The following is a 10456-nucleotide window of genomic DNA, read 5'->3' as shown; positions in this document are numbered from 1 at the left end:
TGAAGAAACAAAAATACTGATAATCAAAATGCTGCCTTTTATAGATCAGATTTTAAGAATAAGAGACCCTAGGTGGTTTAGATAAATTGTAAATATTATTTCAGCTATTCCCTTAAATTTTTTAGGAGATATCAGTGAATTCTACAACGGCTTTCTACAAAATTCCGAAACAAAAATTAAATAAAAATTAATCAATATCGAGGACGGATCCTTAAAGTTTAATTCACAAAGTTCGTAATCTAAAATTGTAAACTTAGAAGTCCATCACTGTTTTAATAACAATAATCGATTTTTTTTATCGTTTGCCTAATTATCTGATACTTGAAGAATTTTTAACTACTTTGAATTATAACTTGAGTAGTAACTAAAAATTCAGTTTTATGTCTCTTATTTGCACTTTGAGTGGTTCAAAAAATCTTCTTTTTTTTTTTTGTTAGAATCCCCCTATTTTGTGAGGTTTCCGAATAAAGAAATTACATTTCGGAAAAATTGGAAAAGCAATTACCTTGTTTTAAATTTTCGTAAATTGAATTTCAGTCAATTTTTAAGAAATCTCCCAGGCGTTTTGTATTATGCCCGGGAAATAAAAAGGAAATAAGAGGACGCTATTTTCATAAAAAGAGAAATTTTCACGGAAGTTGTTATGTATTTCAATTTTTTATTTTTTTTTCTTCTTCAATTTTGATGCGGTTTATTTTCATTATTTTAATAAGTTTGTGCAATTTATAAAAATCATTTCGCAGATTTTTCATATAATCTTAGTTTACTTTAGGTAAATCATAATTTATTATTAAATCTTTTTATTTCTCTATTTAGACATTAAACTAGTTGTTGAAAAATGTATGCACTTTCTGAAAAAATCGCCTTTTTTGTAGAAAATTAATCTTTTTGGTATAAATTTCAACTATTCCAGTTGAAGATTCATCATTTTATTTGAAAATTCATCAGTTTGGTTGAAAATTGATCTATTCTTGTTCAAAATTCCAAAATTTGGATGAAAATGTGTTTTTTTCGGTTAAAGATGCAAGTTTTATCACCTAAATATTTATCATTTTAGTTGCAAATTCATCTTTTAGGTAGGAAATAAAATTACTTGGTTCAGAATTAATTTTTTTTGGTGGTTGAAGATTCATCATTTTAATTTAAAATTCATTTCCTTGGTTGAAATGTCAGCTATTTCATTGAACATTTGTTTTTTCTTTGGATAAAAAGGAATTTTATTTGTCAACAATTTGACCATTTTGTTAAAAATTTGTCCTTTTTTTTTGGTTGAAAATTATTTTTGTTTCAAACTGAAAATTTAACTTATAATTAAATATTTTTTATAGTTTTATTTGAACATTCTTCCTGATTGGTTGAACATGCATTTTTTAACTTAAAATTAAATTTTTTAAGTATTGATTAACAATTTATCTTTTTTAGTACGAATTAAAGTTTTGTTGTTGAAAATGAATTGATCTAGTTGGAGATTGTATTTTTTGGGAGAAAATTAATATTTTGTTTGAAAATTAATTTCATTGTATAAAAATTCATCATTTTTGGTTGAATATTCAAGTATTCTTGTTAAATATTCATCATTTTAGTTAAAAATTTATCTCTTTTATTGAAGAATAATTTTCTTTGAGAAAAAAATTTAATTTTTGGTTGAAAATTTTTATTTTCTAATAGAAAACTCAAATTTTTGGTAGAACTTAATCTTTTTCGGTTAAAAATTTAATTATTCTAGTTAAAGATTCATCATCTTATTAGAAAATTAATTTCTTGATTAAATATTAAACTATTCCAGATAAAGATTAATAATTTTAGTTGAAAATCTATCACTTCTTTTGAAAATGTAACTATTTTTTTTAAATTAGTTTTTTTGTTCTTGTAGAAAATTATCTTTTTCCTTGAAAGTGCATCTTCTTGTTTAAAAGTTTTTATTTTCGGTTAAAAATTCAAGTGTTACGCAGTTACATATTTATAATTTTAGTTGAAAATTCAGTTTTATATATTTAAAAATTAATTTGTTTGGTTGAAATATCATATACAGTTAAAAAATCCCTAATTTTGGATAAATATTCATCTCTTTGTTTGAAAAATTATCTTTCTTATTTGAAAATTCATTTTTTTTTAGAAATTAATCTTTTTGGTTGAAAATTCATAATTATAGTAAAAAATTCAATTATTCTGGTTAAAGATTCATAATTTTAGTTGAAAATTCATATTTCTGGTTTAAAATTCAACTATTACAGTTTAATATTTACAATTTTAGTTGAAAATTGATCACTTTGTGTGAAAATGTAACTATTTTGTTTTAAGTTAATTTTTTCCTTTCTTGAAAGTTATTTTTTTTTTGTGGAAAGTAATTTTTTAAACTGGAAATTTAACTTATTCTAATTGAACATTCTATAGTTTTAGTTGAAAAATTTTCTGTTTGTTTGAATATTAATTTTTGTCGTTAAAATTAATTTTCTGTTGAAGATTCAACTATTTCAGTTGAAGATTTAGTGTTTTAGTTAAAAATTTATCAGTTACGTTGGAAATTAATATTTTAAACTAAAAATGTAACAGTTCTATTTTTTGTTTAAAAACCTTTTTTCTTAGTTCTAAATTCATCTACCTGGTTGAATATTTGTCTTCCTTAATTGAAAAATGAAGTGTTTTGTTAAAAATTCATGTATTTTGTTAAAAAATTATATTTTTTTAGTAGAAAATTAATCTTTTTGTTTGAAAAATAATCTTTGTTTGAAAATTGAACTCAATGTTTAAAAATTCAAGTATTATAATTAAATATTCATAATTTTAGTTGAAAATTTATCTCTTTTGTTAAACAATAAATTTTCTTCACTAAAAATTCAACTATTTAATTTTTGGTTGAACATTTTTATTTTTTAATAGAACATTAATCTTTTTGGTTAAAAATTTATTCTATTTAAATATTCTTCATTTTATTTAAAAATTAATCTTTCTAATAAATATTCAACTGTTCTAGCTGAAGATTCATAATTTTTGTTGAAAATCCATCACTTATTTTTAATGTAACTATTTTTTTTGAAAATTACTTGTTCTTTTGTTAAAAATTATTTTTTCCCTTGTAAGTTCATCTTATTGTTTAAAAGTTCTTCTGTTCGGTTAAAAATCAAGTATTGGAAATTCTTCTATTGAGTTGAACAATAATTTTTTTAACTTAAAGTTTAATTATTTAATTTTTGATTGACAATTTATTTTTTTCAAAAAAAAATTTTGTCGTTGAAAATTCAACTATTTCAGTTGAAGATTCGTCATTTTAGTGGAAAATTCATCAGATTGAAAATTAATGTTTTTAACTAAAAGTGAAATTTATATTTTTTATTGAACATTCTTTTTTCTTATTTTTGTTTAAAAATTCACTTTTTTTGGTAGAATATGCAAGTATCCTAGTTCAATCTTCGTCATTTTAGTTTTAGTTTACATTTTTCGGAACAGAAAAAATCGAAAAACTTTTTTTTTAAAAAGTCATCCTTTTTGAATGAAAAAATTCGCTTTTTTCTATTAAAAATTTAATTTTTTTTCGTAGAAACTTATTTTTTGGATAAAAATGCAACTATCTGATAGAGAGTTCAACAATTTTGTTAAAAATTCATCCTTTTTGGTTGAAATAAATTCGTCTTTTTAGATTGAAAATTTAATTATTTTTTGTAGAATCTTATTTTTTGTCCAAAAATTCAAATTTTGATTTTAAAAAGTCAACTGGATTCTTTTTTAGATGAAAATTCAACTATTTTTTTCTATTTTTTTTTTTTTATAAAAGTTTATCTGTTTTTAAGAAAAATGTCATCCTTTTTGGATAAAATTGTTACTATCTGGTAGAGAATTCAACAACTTTGTTAAAAAGTCCCCGTTTTTGGTTATTAAAAATTCGTCTTTTTGGATTGAAAATTAAAATTTTTCGTCGAAACTTATTTTTTGTTAACAAATTCATATTTTCATCTTGAAAAGTCAACTGAAATTTTTTCATGATTGAAAATTAAACAATTTTTTTTTGAATAAAAAAAAACTTGTTTTTAAGGGAAATTTTATTGTTTTTTGATAAAAATGCAACTAACTATTCGATAGAGAATTCAAGAATTTCGTTAAAAAGTTACCCTTTTTGGTTATTCGAAATTTGACTTTGTGGATTGAAAATTCAATTTTTTCGGAACAACTTATTTTTTTTCAAAATTCATATTCTTGTCTTGAAAAGTCAACTGGAATTTTTGGTTGTTGGAAAATTAAACTATTTTTTCAATAAATGTTTGGAAATAAAAATTCGTATGTTTTAAAAGAAATTTCATCTTTTTTTTGTGATAAAAATTCAACCTTTTGGCATAGAATTCAACCATTTTATTGAAAATTCATCTTTTTGGATTGAAAATTCAATTTTTTTCGTAAGCACTTATTTCTTGTTTAAAAATTCATATTTTCATCTTGAAAAGTCACCTGGAATTTTTTCAGTATTGAAAATTAAACTATTTTTTTGGAATAAAAAAAAAATCGTTTTTAAAAGAAATTTTATTTTATTTTATTTTTTTTTGTATAAAAGTGCAAATAACTATTCGATAGAGAATTCAAGAATTTCGTTAAAAAGTTACCCTTTTTAGTTATTCGAAATTTGACTTTGTGGATTGAAAATTCAATTTTTTCGGAACAACTTATTTTTTTTCTATAAAATTCATATTCTTGTCTTGAAAAGTCAACTGGAATTTTTGGTTGTTGAAAATTAAACTAGTTTTTCAGCAAATGTTTGGAAATAAAAATTCGTATGTTTTAAAAGAAATTTCATATTTTTTCGATAAAAATGCAACCTTTTTGGCATAGAATTCAACCATTTTATTGAAAATTCATCCTTTTTGGTTAAAAATTCGTCTTTTTGGATTGAAAATTCAATTTTTTTCGTAGACAATTATTTCTTGTTTAAAAATTCATATTTTTATTTTGAAAAGTCAACTGGAAGTTTTTTATTATTGAAAATTAAACTATTTTTTTGAAATTAAAAAAAATCACTTGTTTTTAAGAGAAATTTCATCCTTTTTGGATAAAAAGATATAGAATTCAACAATTTTGTTAAAAAAAGTCATCCTGTTTGGTTGAAAATTCAAGTATTCTTGTTAAATATTCGTCATTTTAGTTGAAAATTCATCTTTTTGGTAAAAAAAATTCAACAATTCCAAGTGAAGATTCATAATTTTATTTTAAAAATAATTTATTTTGTAATCTTTTTCTCTGCTCTGTTGGAGAATTTTTTAGAATGAACACCACATGGGTTAAAAGAAATGTTTGCATTTTTCGGCAAATATTAATATCTTACTTTTATTTGACAGAGAAAATTGAAAAATTTGACCGTGAAATTTTTTCCTCGGGAACCTCATAAAATGTGGGGAACCTTGTCCTCTAGTGTCAAAAAAAAAAAGTTGCAATTTATTTTTGGACCACAAGTCTCCCTTTTAAATTCAGCATGAAAGAATACATGTGTGTGATTCTTTTTGTCGCTAAGTGTCACCTATTTGGAAAAAAAAAAAATAATATATTTATCGTTCCTCATCAATATTTCTCTATTAATTGTACAGCATACGCTCTTCCAGGCTCGATCGCAAAACCTTTCAGCACAAATAAAATCCAAGGATTCGATAATAAAGAATTGTTCAAGCAAATGAACGGTATCGAGAAGATGCTGATCGACGGGCCAGCTGTCAATGGAAACGAGAATGAAGTGAAATTGCATCAGAATGGCGTGAATGGCATGACCAATGGCATCGAGCAAAATGGATTGAAACACAATGGACAGGCAAAAGAAGCGAGCGCTCTCGTGACGAAATAAAAAAATAAAATAAAAAAAAAAACAAACACACTATTCGATACAAAAAATGCCAGTTGTGAATTCTACAATTGAATCATCGGATCAGAGAATTAAACGTTTCTTGGGTAGTTCACGATTGTCACTCTTGAGATGAGAGTTACCAATATTACCATAAATTTGGATAGAGTAAGAGTTTATTTTTCAATCTATCGTGTATCGTTCAGAATTTCCTTGCTACTTAAATTGTGTTTCAATTGAATTCGTCGCCGAGGCCCTTTTCATAAGCAACATTATTGTCATTGAATTATGACGCGACTTCATCTGTAGAAGTTACTTTTACCAACAGTATTGACATTTCGATACCTCAATATTTAAAAAAAAAAAAATCTCTCGAAGTGTACGTCTATAATCCTAAAACTATAAGGTTTTGTCGTCTAAAAGAACCGTTCTATTTATTATCATTATTTTGAATTATTTTTAATTTACTTGAATTCATTTGAATTTATATGAATTACTTTGAATTTCCTTGAATTATGTGTATTGCTTTTCTTTAATTTTCAATTGTTTGGAATGCTTTTTAAGCACTCGACATTTTTTTTTTTTTTAACTTTCTGTAAATCTTCTGATTTTCTCTAAAATTCTCTGCATTTCTTGAATTTGTTTGAATTACCACATTTGAATTATGCGGGAAATTTGATGAAATTAGTAAATTTATGTAATAAAGTTTAAATATTTTAACTTGAATCATTTGAAGTTTAAGGTTCAAAATAGAGCCAATAAAAAATGTACAAATGTTTTTCTAAAAAATAATTTCCAACTGAACTGTTTAGGATTTAAATAAAGCTTTAAAGCTACAATATTTGTTCGCTGAATCTACACAAATGGAATATTTTTGAAATGTAAATTATTTAAGTAGCTCAAACTTGAACTATTTTTTGTTGTTGTAATTTATGCAATAATGCAAAGAATTCAAAAGAGTTGAGGAAAATTAAAAGAATTTCGAGAATCCAGGAAATTCAGAGAATTTAAGTAATTCAAAACATTTCTGAAATTAAGAAAATTCCTGGAATTTGAACGAATTTCAGGGAATAAAAATATTCAGAGAAGTCAAGGATTTCAGAGAATTTTATGTATCACAGAATTTCGAAATTTTATGGAATTCAGAGAATTTTAAGAATTCACAAAATTCCTGTAATTAGGATAATTCATGGACTTTAGAGAATTCAATAAATTATGAATTCCAATTTATGGAATTTACAGAATTTGAGGAATTCAGAGAAATCAAGATTTTTATGGATTTGAGAAAATTTAAGAAATTCAAGGAATTTGGGAAATGCAGAAAATTGTAAAATTGAAGCATTTTAGAAAATTCATGAAATTTGAAGAATTCATAGAATTTGAAGAATTCAACTTCAATAAAATTTCATGTATTATACAAAAATCATGGAATTCAGAGAATCTTAAAAAGGAGAGAAATGAAGAATTTCATGGATTTCTGAGAATTTAGGGAATTCAAGGAATTCGTAAAATGAAAAAGATTTTATGTATTTCGGGGAATTATAAAAATTAAGGATTTCAGAAAAATTATGGGATTTGAAGAATTCATGGAATTTAAAGAATTCATGGAATTTAAAGAATTCGTAGAATTTAAAGAATTCCTGAAATTAGGAAAATTCTGGGAATTTGAAGAATTCCTGAAATTAGGAGAAATTCTGAAATTAGTAGAATTCGTGGGCTTCATAGTATTTCATGTATTACAAAAAATGCACGGAGTTTAGAGAATTTTCGAAATGTGATAAATCAAGAATTTCATGGATTTCGGAGAATTTAGGCAATTCAAGGAATTTGGAAAAGGCAGAGAATTTTTTTTTTATTTCGGGGAATTATAAAATTGAAAGATTTCAGAAAATTCATGGAATTAGAAGAATTCTTGGAATTATGAGAATTCATAGAATTTGTAGAATTCCTGAAATTGGTAGAATTCTTGGAATTTGAAGAATTCCTAAAATTAGGAGAATTCTTGGAATTTGTAGAATTCCTGGAATTAGGAAAATTCTTGGAATTTGAAGAATTCCTGAAATTATGAGAAATTCTGAAATTAGTAGAATTCGCGGACTTCATAGTATTTCATGTACTGCAAAAAATGCACGGAGTTTAGAGAATTTTCGAAATGTGAAAAATCAAGAATTTCATGGATTTCCGAAAATTTAGGAAATTTAAGAAATTCAAAGACTTTCCTGTATTTCAGACAATTATAAATGTTAAGGAATTCATGCAATTCATGGAATTCACAGAATTTATGGACTTCACGGAATTCGTGAAATTCACAAAATTCATGGAATTAAAAGAACTGATAGATTTAAGAGAATTCATTGAATTAGAAGAATTAATGGTATTTAGGGAATTCAAGAAATTCAGAGAATTTGATGTATTTTAGAAGAATATCAAATTTAAGCAAATTTAAGAATTCCTTGAATTTGTGTAATTTAAAGAATTCATGGAATTGAAAGATTTCTTGGAATTTTAAGAATTCACGGTATTTAAAGAATTCTTGTAATTTAAAGAATTTATGGAATAAGAAGAAATTCTAAAATTCAAAGAATTGATGGAATTCAGATAACTCATGGAATTCAGATAACCTATGGAATTCAAGAAATTCGGAAATTCAGAGAATTTGATGTATTATAGAAAATTATAAAATTGAAGGAATTGAGAACATTCATGGAATTAGGAGAATTCATGCAATTTGGAGGATTCGTAAAATTAGAATTCATTACATTAGGAAAATTTGTGGAATTCAGATGATTTCTGGAATTAAGAAAATTTGAGGAATTCATAGAAATCAAGAATTTCATCAAGTTCAAAGAATTTAGAAAATGGAATGGAATTAGGAAAATTTACGGAGATAGGAAAATCCAGAGAATTCAAGGAATCAAGCGAATTCAGACCATTCATGGAATTCATAAAAGTGGTGGAATTAACAGAATGTATGGAATTCACGAAATTCGCAGAATTCATTGAATTCAAAGAATTTGTGGGATTCGCAGAGTCCATGGAATTCAGAGAATTTGCATAAATCAAATAAATTGCGGAATCCAGAAAATTCAGAGTTTCAGGATCAGAAAATGCAGAGAATCCAAGAGTTTAAGCGAATTCATAAAATACGTGTAATACATGCAATTCGTTTAATTCAGACAATAAATAAAATTCATACAATTCTTGGAATTCAACCAATTGATCGAATTCAGAGAAATTAAGGCATTCAGGAAATTAAGGAAAATTCAAGAAGTTTAGCAAATTTAGTGAATTTCAGGAATTCAGTAATTTCAAAAGATTTTAAGGTAGTTAAAAAAGTTCAAAAGAATACAAAGAATTCAAAAAACTGTAAAGAATTCACAGGAATTCCAATGAATATACTAAAGCAGAGAATATGCATTACAATAAAAAAACAAATAAGGTTTGTCTCGCATGAGTACTAAAACAATTCGCCCCCCCCCCCCCAGAAAAAACAGAATTCTTCTTCCAGACGACCATCGTCAAAATCTTCGATTTAGAGCTACACTCAAAAAGATCTGTTTTAAATATTAAGGTATCGATTTATTCACGAAGAAAACATACAAATTGTGATAATTTTGTCCTGGAGACAATTGGGTCTTTGGTATTTATTTATTGCCTGTTTTAAACGATTTCATGCAGCAAATCTAGACCTGTTTTTTTGATTAAGAGGAATCTCATATGATCGGCAAATACCTAACACTCGCATGAAATATGAAAGTTCTCATTTTTTACGAGTACTTTCATGTACAATGTATATTATGTCGAAAGCAATTCTCTGTAACGCGATTCTAAATGTGAGCCTTTCGAGTAGTTTCTCGCTAAACAAAAAATATTACTATAGTAGACACTACCTCAACGAGCTTTATTGGTGTTTAGGTAATTCAAAATTATTCTTGAGTGCATAGTTCCTTCTGTCACTGAAAAAAAAGACTGCATCAATAGCTTCCAAGTGATTTTATTTATTGGCGAGTCTACTTGGAAAATAAAAATCTAGATCATCTTAGTGCATACGAGACTTACGTTTTTTTTTTGTTTTTTTTTGGTTTTTGTTTTTTCGAGGGGTGCGTCCTTGGAAAACCTTTAAAATAATTGCAGAAGTTGTGCACACCTCGTTACTAGGATATTTTTAAACGCTCCGGAGTAGTTTAATCATATATATAGTTCCTGATTTTTATCATCACTATTTTTGTGAATACGAAGTTTTTTGATGGTACGGTTAATTCTAATGTTACCGTATTCGCTCAAGATTTTTTATTTTATTGTTATAAATGGAATTTAGGAAAATAATCTTTTTTTATCATTATTGAGGCGAGGAATTTGTTGCCAATTTTCGATTAATCACTCCGGAATGCGAATAGCTTACTTCCTTTTAGTCTCTTTATAATTTTTATTTTATTTTTTTCATTTCCTTAAGGGCATGTGACACAGCTAAATACCTATATTACCGACCACAGTTTTTCAGTTCGCTGAATGTTTTTTTGAACCTAAGAACTTTTTTTTTAAGTAAAATATCGAGCTGAAACTTCGGGAAATATATTAGAGTGCAATAAAGTACGTTTAGGTACTGCATTTTGGTAGAAACTTCATTGAAAATTATTTCAT

The sequence above is a fragment of the Belonocnema kinseyi genome, chromosome 8, assembly GCF_010883055.1.
Source record: "Belonocnema kinseyi isolate 2016_QV_RU_SX_M_011 chromosome 8, B_treatae_v1, whole genome shotgun sequence".
Classification (NCBI taxonomy): domain Eukaryota; kingdom Metazoa; phylum Arthropoda; class Insecta; order Hymenoptera; family Cynipidae; genus Belonocnema; species Belonocnema kinseyi.
Note: the sequence above shows the minus strand (reverse complement) of the source record.